Here is a 13,226-nt window from a genome sequence, read left to right on the forward strand (position 1 = left end):
CAAAGAAAATATTAAGGATGTGTTGTAGCCGCTACAAACACGACTTTTTCCAAGGAAAAAAATGATCATTTTAAATATAATTAAACTAATTAAAAAATAAACCATAAAATTTAGTATAATTAACACATCAAGTAAGCCGCCACAAAATTATAATGCAGATAAGTAATCAAAACACAATCCTCGATACTGGTATGTAATTACCTAATATATACAAAAATTTAATGAAAGTATGTCAACTTGTGCACACATGACAAAAAGACACAAAATATAAAAACCTTCTTTAAAAAGAGATAACATATTTTGAAACACTAAAAACCTATCATATGACTTGAAAACACAAAATATACAAGCCTTCTTTAAAAAGAGATAAAAATTTTGAAACACTAAAAACCTGTCATATGACTTGAAAATATGTTGTATATTAACTTAATTGAACAATAAAAGCTTGTAATACTCTAATATGTCCTCTACAAATCAATAGGTCTGACTATAATTTAATGTGAAAAGCGAAAGTTATGGTAAATTTCCAAAATCTTGTTACTTTTTGGCACCTTCCCAAGAGAAAACTTGGATGACCAGCCATTTACTGAATCCTTCAAATATGATTATCAAATTTTTACCTAAGGTACTTCAATATGTATTGTAAAATTTGTTAAAATTTTACAGTTTGAGGTTCCCTACAAACGAATTATAGCCAATATGCCATGATCACCCATTTGAAACTAATTTCAAGGCCATTAACAAACCTCAATTACCATACGGTATATTTCATAAGTTATGGAAAACTAGATTCTAAAATTTTTACTAGCCATACCTTATGATCCCTTCTTAATCACTAGAAATTTCACATTCTAAAGCATCCCAAAAAAATTATATACCAAAAAATGCTGAGATGTCTCATTTGAAATAGATTTCAAGATTAATCAATAACCCTAACTTCCATCGCCTATATCTAAGAAAATATAGCAAACCAAAATCTAAAATTTTAACTAAATGTGTCCTGAGATCACTCCTCAATATCGTGAAAATTTCACCATATAAAACATCATAGGAAAGAGTGATAAAAAAAATTCAAATATGACCTATTTATAGCAACAAAACCATATTTTTGTATGTGTTGATGCCAAATGTTATGATTTTGTGCCTTAAAATGCTAAGAAACCAATAATTACAGTTCACTTCAAAGGGGAAACCTCATGTTACAGTTAATACAATGTATAATGCAAAACTAAGACTAGGTCTCCTTAGTATACATATAGGATAGAAAGGATACAAACCTACCAATATAATAGTAGAAATGTAATAACTCAATATACAATGTTTAATAAGGGGTTTTAGGGCCAACAAGGGACTTATGTAGGGCTTAAACTCCTACATTATTTTGTGGGATAAAAAAATGCGGCAACTATTCCCAAAATCATTCTCTCTAAAAAAATAAAAAAATAAAACTTTCATGTTTGCAAATTACCTAACATATCCTTCATGGGCCTTGACACAAGTTTCCAGGTAGATTCATGGACATGAATTAGTGGACTATCTTGTTTTGACATGAAATTAATTGGATTACTTAAACGACTTGCACAAAACTTTGGGCATGAAAATGCTTACCCTTCTTCCAACCAAAAATATGTACTAGAACTAGAATTGAGATTGGATTTTGTAGTTGAATTCTAAAATCCAATATTTTTACTTTCTCACCTAACAATAATGCACTATTTATACTTTCAAGGATATATGACATAAATTTAATTATATTACCTAAGAGATTAAGATATGCATACAAAAATTCTTGCATAATAATGCCATACTAAGTCTTCTTCCATCCAAAAATATGTATTAAAAATAAGAATTGAATTTAAAAATCCATGACACATAAATATGCTTTTTACGCATTAAAAAACAAACCAATTTCTATTTTTATTCAAAAAATTTAATAATCCTTCCATACACATGGACCTCAATTACCATAGACACATACTTAAAAAATAAAAGTAATTCATAATATAAATTAATACCATCAATTAAAAATAAAAATAATACCAATGAAACATAACCTATTTATGATCCTTTTTAATATAATTATGCTAATTAAGCATTAAAGCAGAAAACTTACTATAAAAAATACATCAAGCAAACAAGCAGCGACAAAAGGCAGAAAACTTACTATAACAAGCACATGAAGCAAACAAGCAACCAAAAAATTCTGAATTAGATAGATAACCAAAACACAATCCTCAACATTTGTATACAATTAGCTAATACACAAATATTTATGGAAATATGGAAACTTTGTGTAAGACTGGAAAAGCATTCATAGATTAGATTGCACTATCTAAGAATTGATGAAGATAAAAGCATTGACTCTTGTAGATTCCCTAGTGAGATGCATGCTCGTACAATTCTATTCAAACAAAAGTTTTGGTTTATAATAAGTTACGTCATACTGTCATTCCTCAATATTTGTCTACAATTACCCAATCCACGCAACATTTGTGCACAATTACCCAATCTACACCTAGACTTAATTGAAATATGAAAACATTGTCTATGAGTGCAAAATAGAGAGATGAAATTGCAAGATCTAAAAATAGATGAAGAAATCAAAAGACTAAGGAAATACTTCATTACGTTAAGGTAACCTAATTTATAAAAACAACAATGGAAATTTATAGCCTACTTAAACCTAATATATATGAACAATGAATTTTTATAGTTATAGCTAAAAGATAAAACTATATATTTGATATTTTACAAAAGGAGAAATTATACTAAAAATGTCCAAATTTGAATTTGGAAAAATACCTTTGGTTTATTTAGGTCATATTGTTGGAGGAGGACAATTGAAAATTAATCCTTAAAAAGTTGATGTAATTACTAAATGGCCTAATCCTTCTAATGTAACATACGTAAGAAATTTTTTGGGTGCAATACAATATTGAAGGAGGTTCATAGTCAAATTATCCATCATAGAATCTCTCTTGCTTGCCTTAACTAGTGTGAAACATACTTTTTAGTGGAGGCGCATGAAGTAGAAGGCTTTTGACAACCTAATGGAAAATATTACTACTACACTAGTACTAGCCTTTCCTAATATTCAACATCCATTTGATATTGTGACAAGTTCCAGTGGTTAAGCCATGGGTGTAGTGTTTATGTAGTAGTAGATACTCGTTTTTTTACCATTCAGAGACCCTTTCTCAAGGTATTGTGAACTATCCCACTTTTGACAAGGAGTTGTATTCTTTGGTACAAAGCGTCAAGAAATGGAAACGTTACTTGATTGGGCAGGAGACTGTAATACATATAGTCCACCAAAATTCACAGTACGTCCAGTCACAAACCAAGTTGTAGCGGGCTTTACATTTCAGGTGGATGGAATTCCTCCAATAGTTTCACTTGGCAATATAGTACAAAAAGGGTAGAATCAAAAAATTACTAGATATGCTCTCTAGACCTCTTGTTTTTGCATCAGTTATTTTGAAAAATGTTTCTTTATCTCATGAAAGTTATGTTGAGAAATATGTTGTTGATGAGGATTTAAAAAAAAGTTTATGAGAATCAAACCCATTGAACACAGGGAAATAACTAACATTTGCAGGGAAAACTACTTTACCACCTTTGGCAAGCAATGTATTCCTACCAATGAAAGAGTCCATGTAATATGAGAATCTCACACTTCTCTTGTGTCTAGACATTTTGGTGTAGTAAAGACTATGTCTCACTTGCAAAGGTTTTTCTATTGGCCTTGTATGAACGATATTGTAAATAAATATGTAAAGGGGTGTTTTATATGCTCTTTTTGTAAGCCCACTAATAGAAAATTGGAGTTGTGCACACCACTCCCTGTTCCTTCTCATCCTTGGGGAACTGTCTCTGTGGACTTTATAAGAAGGTTTCCTCTTTCAAGAAATGGTCATGACTAATTGTATGTTGTGGTGGATAGGTTTATTAAGATGTGCATTTGTGTATCTTAATTCCATGTAAGACGCAGATTACTATTGGGTAGACTTCTCAAACCTTCTTTCAACATATATGGGTCCATTTGAAGTTTCCCACATCCATTGTCTCTGATCAAGACTCTTGATTCGTTGGAGATTATTGGACAAGCATGTGGAAGATGATGGACACCATGCTAAAGAGGAGCATGGAATTCCATTGACAAACGGACAGAGGCTATCAATAGAATGGTGGTTCACATGCTTCGAGGTTATTATAGCAAATATCCCAAGTTGTGGGATGAGCAGGTTAATTATGTGAAGCATGCATGCAACAGGGCCATGTACTCATCAAATCAAAGCTCATTGTTTGAGACATGATTTGGATACCTATCAAAACATCCATTAGATTTGGTATTTGGGAAGGATGAGGATTCCAGTGAATGAAGTGATGAATAAAACACACACAAGTTCATTCAACGGATCCAAATCATCCATCAAGAAATGCAGGAACATTTGGAGAAGAGTTATGCTTGACACAAAGCTTGGCATGACGAAGGCTGAGTTGATCATTAGTTCCAGGTTGGAGATAGAGGATGGATCCATATTAGCAAGGACAAGATAAAGGGAGAAGGAAAGAAATTGAGATGAATCAGATATGGTCCTTTCACCATCATGGAGAATATTGGAAATAATCCTTATTACCTTGATATTCTATCATATATATGTATATGTATTTTGTGGTTAATGGTGAAAACTTGAAACTCTATGAACCAACCATGATCATGGATCTTAAAGAGAGTGGTCAAGTTCCATCGATGGATGATTTTGCAACAGAGTACTTGGATAAGTTACCTAAAGACATCATCCTAGAGAAAAGGACCAAGACTTCACGACAGGGAGATGTGGAGTACCTTCAAGTGGGTTTCAAAGGCATGCATCCTAATAAGGCAGGGTGGATGAAAAGGAGAAAGTGAGGGATAAAGTTCATCACCTGCTTGTTGATTAATGAGGCTTTTGGTATGAAAATATTATAAATGGGTAGAAATGATCCAAGAGGATCCTAAGAGGCCAAAATTTCAAAGTCCTCATATCATAGTGAAACCAACATCAAAATGTAAAGCTTGGTACAAGATTTCAAATAACGTGAACAACACCTCAATCTAACATCGTATGTAAAATTTATGCCCATTTGAAGTTTAAGTCAAAAATCTAAAAAAATTGTAGGCCATTTACAATGGTCCACATGGCACTCCCATAGGAAGCCATGTGTTAGCCACGAGGGATTCACTCAATGAACCTCTGACATATCACGTGCATTCATGGCATATTAAACAATACCCTTAATTTGACTACATATTGGGAAATCCCTCTAAAAATCACATTATTTAACCCCCTACCAATATGAACCCAATACAACTTCCCAGTTTAAAAAACCCCTACTTTCAATAAATATTGTAAGTATCCATTTTTCCATTAACGTTTTTTATACCCCTTTATATTTCTTTCATTAACTTTAAGCTCCGTTTTTTATATTCGCCAATATAAAAACCCTTTACACCCTATATATCCCCCAATATATTATGTCATTTTTTCTTCAATATATATCCCCCAATGTGAACCCACGTGGTATGATATTGCTCCCTCACTGAAGCCCCCGTGGTGTTAGCCTTGTTAGCAGGTACAAATTCTCCTAGGCTAATCAAGGAGTGCCACATGCCAATTATTTGCAGATGACTAGGCATATCTGTCGGCAGGACATGGGAGACTGGGTGCATGTGTGGGACAATGAGTGGGCACCATGTGGCACTCATTTGCATCCCACAAGGGTTAGGCCAAACCATAGATTGATGGTAGGTTAATTATCAAATGGGATGGTCGATGCATCAAATGGTTATGAAACAATGTAACATATATATACCATATAACATATGGTTATGAACCATATGGTATGAAACAATAGAATTGTTGTAACAAATACTACATAAAACCAATGGAGTGGGCCGAGCATGGGGTTTAACCCCAAGTTTCCAGGAACAAGCCACAACCACTTGCCAATATGCCAAGGCATATGCCTTGGTAACTCTGTGGCCAACATAATATTTAAACCATTCTTAATGCATTCGGTAGAGGGAGAGACCAATGGGACCATGTGATCGAAGGAACTTAGATGGGTGCAATCCCAAATAAGAGTCACAACCCTATTGTGGGCCTTCCTTTCGAGGCAAAATATTCCACATGAATATTTTATGGTGTATTTCAAAAATATTCCAATAGGAGAATATGTTGTGGAATCTAAAATATTATCTAAGGGGCCAAATTTGCAAGTGACATAATATAGTCAAGTTTAAATTTAAATTACTCAGAATTTTTAGAGGATTTCACTCGTGCAATATGTTTCTAGATCTAAGTGGTCCATTTTCAGCTCACTCCTAGGATTGGAAGTATAATGATGCATTTTTCCATGTACTCCTCCTTATTTTTGTTGATATGAATGAAGAGGCATCCCCACTATTGAGGTAGGGCTCGAAGATGTAGTCCACATTCGACGAAATCCATTATCAAACTTTTGTGTGCATTACCTTTAGCGAATCCTTTATGTTTCATTTTCTTTAAGGATTTTCACATATGGTTTTTAAATGCTCTTTTCATGCAATTATAAAAACATCAATGAAGTAAATATCTCATATCAAAATCTATTGCACTCCTTTTTCACCACAAAGAATAATACATGACCGTCTAACTTAAGAATTGCGTGCATACACAATTGTCATTTATAAGAAGCATGTGTAAAATGTGAAATGCTGACTTTTAATTGGAAGAAATCAACTATAGCTCCCCCTAACCATGTCATATCTTTTCCTAAACAAAATTACTCTACCAAATACAACATTAGTAGCAAAATTCATCACCAAAATAATAATCTTTTTGAAATCATCATAAATTGTGAACTACATAAATAGCACATCCACATAGCTCTCCCTGAGATCATCCACCACTAATCCTATGGACCTGGTTTTCATTTTATCCACATGTAATTCTATAGTTCTTTTCAGAGATATGCATAAGGTGTAATAGATTGACGTGATTACTATATTACCCTATTTTGAATCTGAAGAGGAGGAGCTTGACTTCCTATTTTTGCCTGGATTTTCTTTAGAGCATACAATTTTTCTGCATTTCTAAATCCTTTTATTATAACTTTTCTAGTGTCTACTTCTATAATTTTGCACCCATTTGATGTAAATACAATTACATTTCCTTTATAAACTATTTGGCCTACACATAGAGTCTTCTACTTTAGCCCTTCAACCAAAAATACATTAGTTGCTTCTTTATTCTTAAGATCAAGATCGACACTACCCTTTCCTAAAACTTTTTCTAGTGTATTATTTCCAAGAATAATTTTACCACTCTTACTTTTATTTAGAGAGATAAAATTTCTCTTATTTCTGGACATGTGATGAGACCATCTGTCATTTATATACCATTGGTCTTCTTCTTCAAATGTGCATAGAGCAAGGCCACACTTCACTTTCTCTTCTTCCCTTTTCTTAATATGAGGAGTGTGAGTAGATCCATATTTTTCATGTTTTTTTATAATAGTATTATTTTATGGTTTCTTTCTTTGGATGGAATCTACTTGTCTAAATGTTTGGATGAGTTCATTGAGTTGGTCTTGCATTCTTTTTCTACATGTATAACACCTTATGTGACCAGAGAAGGGGGCATGAGAATCATAATATTTTTGCTTCATATTTCTACAATCAATAGCTTTATGACCAAATAAATTTCATGTAAAAAAATATGCATTAAAGAAAGTTGAGTACCTGGCAAATGATGGTCTTCCTGTGGAGAGATTATTCGCTTGAGGTATAAACAATATGCATCTGCAATTGATTGTAATGTGTCCAAAGTTACGATAGATAAACCATTCAATATCATTGACTAAAGGAGAGTGGATTGTTATTTATATTATTGGGAGCGAATGATTTCCTTTGAAAGTTCACTTTGCTTGGTTATTGGTTTAGTGACCATGATTTTCTTTATTTTCTTTGTTATACTCAAAATTTCCTACACAAACTTGTCAATTGGATTCTCGCTTCATAGTTTCATGAAAACTTAGCCTGTTTTGATGAAGGGAGACTTTTGATTGTTAATAATATTTTCCAATATCTTGGTACTATCGTGAGAATTCAAATTTTTATCCTTTTCTACTAATTTACCTTTTAATATGCTTATCTCAGCCTCCTCTCTTTTTGTCTCTTCCAACTTTCTTCTTAACTCAAGGAATTCTTCTGTAATCCCATTTTCTTATTCTTCAAATACATGAAGTAACTCCTCATTTCATTTGTTTTATTTTTCAATATCAGATTTCAGTGATATTGTCTCAGTTTCAAGTCCTTCAAAATATTGTTTCTTCTCATTGAGCTGTTTAGTTAATGCTGCAGTGGTGACAAATATATCATGGTTCTTGTTTTCATATTCCTGTAACTTAATCTCAAGGTTGTCATTCCTTTTCAAAGAAGACAAAAGTTTTCTTCTAAGATTAAACACTTCCTCTAACCTCTCTTCTTCTGAATCAATAACTCCACCAGATATAGCAAGGATTGTTTCATGGTCACGTTCATCTTCTGATAGAATACAATCTTCTTTAGATTCATTTATTTTTTCAAAAACAATATTACCTAGCAGTTTACCTAATGAACAAAATATCTTCTTTACAAGTTTTGCTTCTCCTTCATGGATGACCTGCAAATTATCCCATGCCTCCTTTATAGATTCATAGTGCATAATTTTCCCTAATTCTGAATCAAGCATATTATATGATCACCTAACAATAATGCACTATTTATACTTTCAAGAATATATGACATAAATTTAATTAGATTACCTAAGAGATTAAGATATCCATACAAAAATTCTTGCATAATAATGCCACAGTAACTCTTCCTCCATCCAAAAATATGTATTAAAAATAAGAATTGAATTTAAAAATCCATGACGCATATGTCTTTTACGCATTAAAAAACAAAACCATTTCTATTTTTATTCAAAAAAATGTATTAATCCTTCCATACACATGGACCTCCATTACCATATACACATACTTAAAAAATAAAAGTAATTCATAATATAAATAAATACCATCAATTAAAAATAAAAATAATACCAATGAAACATAACTTATTTATGATCCTTTTTAATATAATTATGCTACTTAAACATTAAAGAAAAAAATTACTATAACAAACACATCAAGCAAACAAGCAGCCACAAAATTCTGAATTAAATAAATAACCAAAAGACAATCGTCAACATTTGTATACAATTAGCCAATACACAAACATTTATGGAAATATGGAAACTTTGTGTAAGTCTGGCAGAGCATTCATAGATTAGATTGCACTATCTAATAATTGATGAAGAAAAGTGAAAAATGAAAGGCATACTTCACTACATTAACCTAATTTAAGTAGCAATGGAAATTTCTAGCTAGAGCTAGAAGATAAAAATATCCAAAGAAATAAATAAAAATACTATATAATCTTACAAACTATAATAGTAACCAAAACAATAATAATAAGCAAGCATCCCTTTATATTGCACAGCTATCAAAATTTTCAAGATAAACTCTTGTATCTTATCCAATGAAGCAACATGAATGTCATTATAGAATATTCACGTAGATATGAGCCCCCAAAAAAAAAATAGAAATGTGTTGGAACAAAAGCATGGACTCTTGTAGATTCTCTAGTGAGATACATGCTCATACAATTCTATTCAAACAAAAGTTTCGTTTATAATAGGTTACGTCATACTATCATTCCTCAATATTTGTCTACAATTACCCAATCCACACAACATTTGTACACAATTACCCAATCTACACCTAGACTTAATGGAAATATGAAAACATGGTCTATGAGTGCAAAATAGAGAGATGGAATTGCAAGATCTAAAAACAGATGAAGAAATCAAAATACTAAGGAAATACTTCATTACATTAACGTAACCTAATTTATAAAAACAACAATGGAAATTTATAGCCTACTTAAACCTAATTTATATGAATAATGAAAATTTATACTTATAGCTAAAAGATAAAACTATATATTTGATATTTTACAAAAGGAGAAATTATACTAAAAATGTCCAAATTTGAACTTGGAAAAATTTGTTTGGTTTATTTAGGTCATATTATTGGAGGAGGACAATTGAAAATTAATCCTTAAAAGGTTGATGTAATTGTTAAATGGCCTAAGCCTACCAATGTAACATAGGTAAGAAAAGTTTTGGGTGCAATACAATATTGAAGGAGGTTCATAGTCAAATTATCCATCATAGAATCTCCCTTGCTTGCCTTAACCAGTATGAAACATACTTTTTAGTGGATACGAAAGAAGCAAAAGGCTTTTGACACCCTAAAGGAAAATATTACTACTACACCAGTACTAGCCTTTCCTTATCTTCAGCAGCCATTTGATATTGTGACAAGTTCCAGTGGTTAAGCCATGGGTGCAGTGACTATGTAGTAGTAGATACCCATTTGTTGCCATTCAAAGACCTTTTATCAAGCTGTTGTGAACTATCCCACTTATGACAAGGAGTTGTATACTTTGGTACAAAGTGTTAAGAAATGGAAATGTTACTTGATTGGGCAGGAGACTGTAATTCATATAGACCACCAAACTTTACAGTACGTCCAATCACAAACCAAGTTGCAGCGGGCTTTTCATTTCAGGTGAATGGAATTCCTCCAATAGTTTCACTTGGCAATAAAGAAAAAGAAGGGTAGAATCAAAAAATTACTAGATATGCTCTCTAGACCTCTTGTTTTTGCATCAGTTATTTTGAAAAATGCTTCTTTATCTCATGAAAGTTATGTTTAGCAATATGTTGTTGATGAGGATTTAAAAAAAGTTTATGAGAATCAAAACCATTGAACACAGGTAGATAACTAACATTTGTAGGGAAAACTACTTTATCGCCTTTGGCAAGCAATGTATTCCTACCAATGAAAGAGTCCATGTAATATGAGAATCTCACACTTCTCTTGTGTCTAGAAATTTTGGAAGTCTTATGGTAGATGTACACATTGATGGAATCATTGTCACTCAGACCTTGATTGATCTTGGGGCTACCATCAATGTGATGACTAGGGAAACCATGCTCAAACTAAACCTCCAAGGATATTTGATAAAGACCATCCTAGTGTTGTAACTTGCAGATAGGTTCTGAGGGAGTTGTTGAGGATGTAATGGTCTCTATTGATTCCCAGGAGTATCTTGCTAACTTCCTAGTTCTCCAGCCCAAGACCAAATTCAGTGACTATCCTCTCATCCTTGGAAGACCATGGCTAGCCAATGATGATGCTTATATAAGTTGCAGAACTAGGAACATGACCATTAAGAATGGGAATTTGTCCAAACAATTGGTATTGTACCCTCCTTCTCAACCATCCTTGGAGCATGACTTACCCCTATGGTCAGAAGAGGAGGAGGAACATGAAGTGTATCATACCACATCCCATCCAATCTGTATCCTTGATGTTATTATAAGAGGGAGGCAACCTGATGAAGATGACCTCATTGACTAAATCCTCCAAAACCAGCCCCCCAACACCATGCCTCTTGATCAGGGAAAATTTTAAGGATGTGTTGTAGCGGCTACAACCACGAATTTTTCCAAGGAAAGAAAAATGATCATTTTAAATATAATTATTCTAATTAAAAAACAAACCATAAAATTTAGTATAGTTAACACATCAAGTAAGCCGCCACAAATTATAATGTAGATAAGTAATCAAAGCACAATCCTCGATATTGGTATGTAATTACCTAATACATACAAAAATTCTATGAAAATATGTCAACTTGTGCACACATGACAAAAAGACTCAAAATATAAAAACCTTCTTTAAAAAGAGATAAAAAAATTTGAAACATTAAAAACTAGTCATATGACTTGAAAACATAAAATATAAAAGCCTTCTTTAAAAAGAGATAAAAATTTTGAAATACTAAAAGCCTGTCATATGACTTGAAAATACGATGTATATTAACTGAATTGAACAATAAAAGCTTGTAATACTCTAATATGTCCTCTACAAATCAATAGGTATGACTAGAATTTAATGTGAAAAGCGAAAGTTATGGTAAATTTCCAAAATCTTGTTACTTTTTGGCACTTTCCCAAGAGAAAGCTTGGATGACCAGCCATTTATCTTATCCTTCAAATCTGATTATCAAATTTTTACCTAAGGTACTTCAATATGTATTTTAAAATTTGTTAAAATTTTACAGTTTGAGGTTCCCTAGAAAAGAATTATAGCTAATATGCCATGATCACCCGTTTGAAACTAATCTCAAGACCATTAAAAAACCTCAATTACCATACGGTATATTTCATAAGTTATGGAAAACTATATTCTAAAATGTTTACTAGCCATACCTTATGATCCCTTCTTAATCAGTAGAAATTTCACATTCTAAAGCATCCCAAAAAAATTATATATGGAAAAATGTTGAGATGTCTCATTTGAAGTAGATTTCAAGATTAGTCAATAACCCTAACTTCCATTGCCTATATCTAAGAAAATATAGCAAACCAAAATCTAAAAGTTTAACTAAATGTGCCTTGAGATCACTCCTCAATATCCTGAAAATTTCACCATATAAAACATCATAGGAAAGTGTGATAAAAAAAATTCAAAGATGACCTATTTATAGCAACAAAACCATATTTTTGTATGTGTTGATGCCAAATGTTATGATTTCGTGCCTCAGGACTACCAAAGCAAGGTTACTTATTTTGATGGGACTAGTACATACACTGCTTTACAGCATACTAAGAAAATGCAAGATTACTTTGAGTACTATGAGATAGATGATGATGATGTAAGGATGAAAATTTTTGTCCAAAGTCTGACAGGTGAAGTAAGAACCTGGTTCAGGGCTCTGACCCCAAATTCAATAGCTGATTCGGGTGCCCTTTATCAGTCCTTTTTAAACCGATGGGAAAAGAAAAAGGACCCTCTGCACATTCTATCTGAATATGACACCATAAGAAGAGGCCCACAAGAAACTATCCTGGACTATTGCACTAGATTCAATACTATCTATAACGCCATACCTCAAAACCTTAGACCTCCACTTGATTTAGCATTGATTAAATTCCCTGATGGCTTTGATGCTGATATGGCATATCAACTGAGAGAAAGAGCCCCTGCAACCCTAGCAGACATGCAAAACATAGCTGTTAGTGTAGAGGCAAACCTAATTTCCAAAA

This window comes from Pinus tabuliformis, chromosome 7 (assembly GCF_031772625.1).
Source record: "Pinus tabuliformis cultivar Carrire ecotype Pingquan chromosome 7, CPIR1, whole genome shotgun sequence".
Classification (NCBI taxonomy): domain Eukaryota; kingdom Viridiplantae; phylum Streptophyta; class Pinopsida; order Pinales; family Pinaceae; genus Pinus; species Pinus tabuliformis.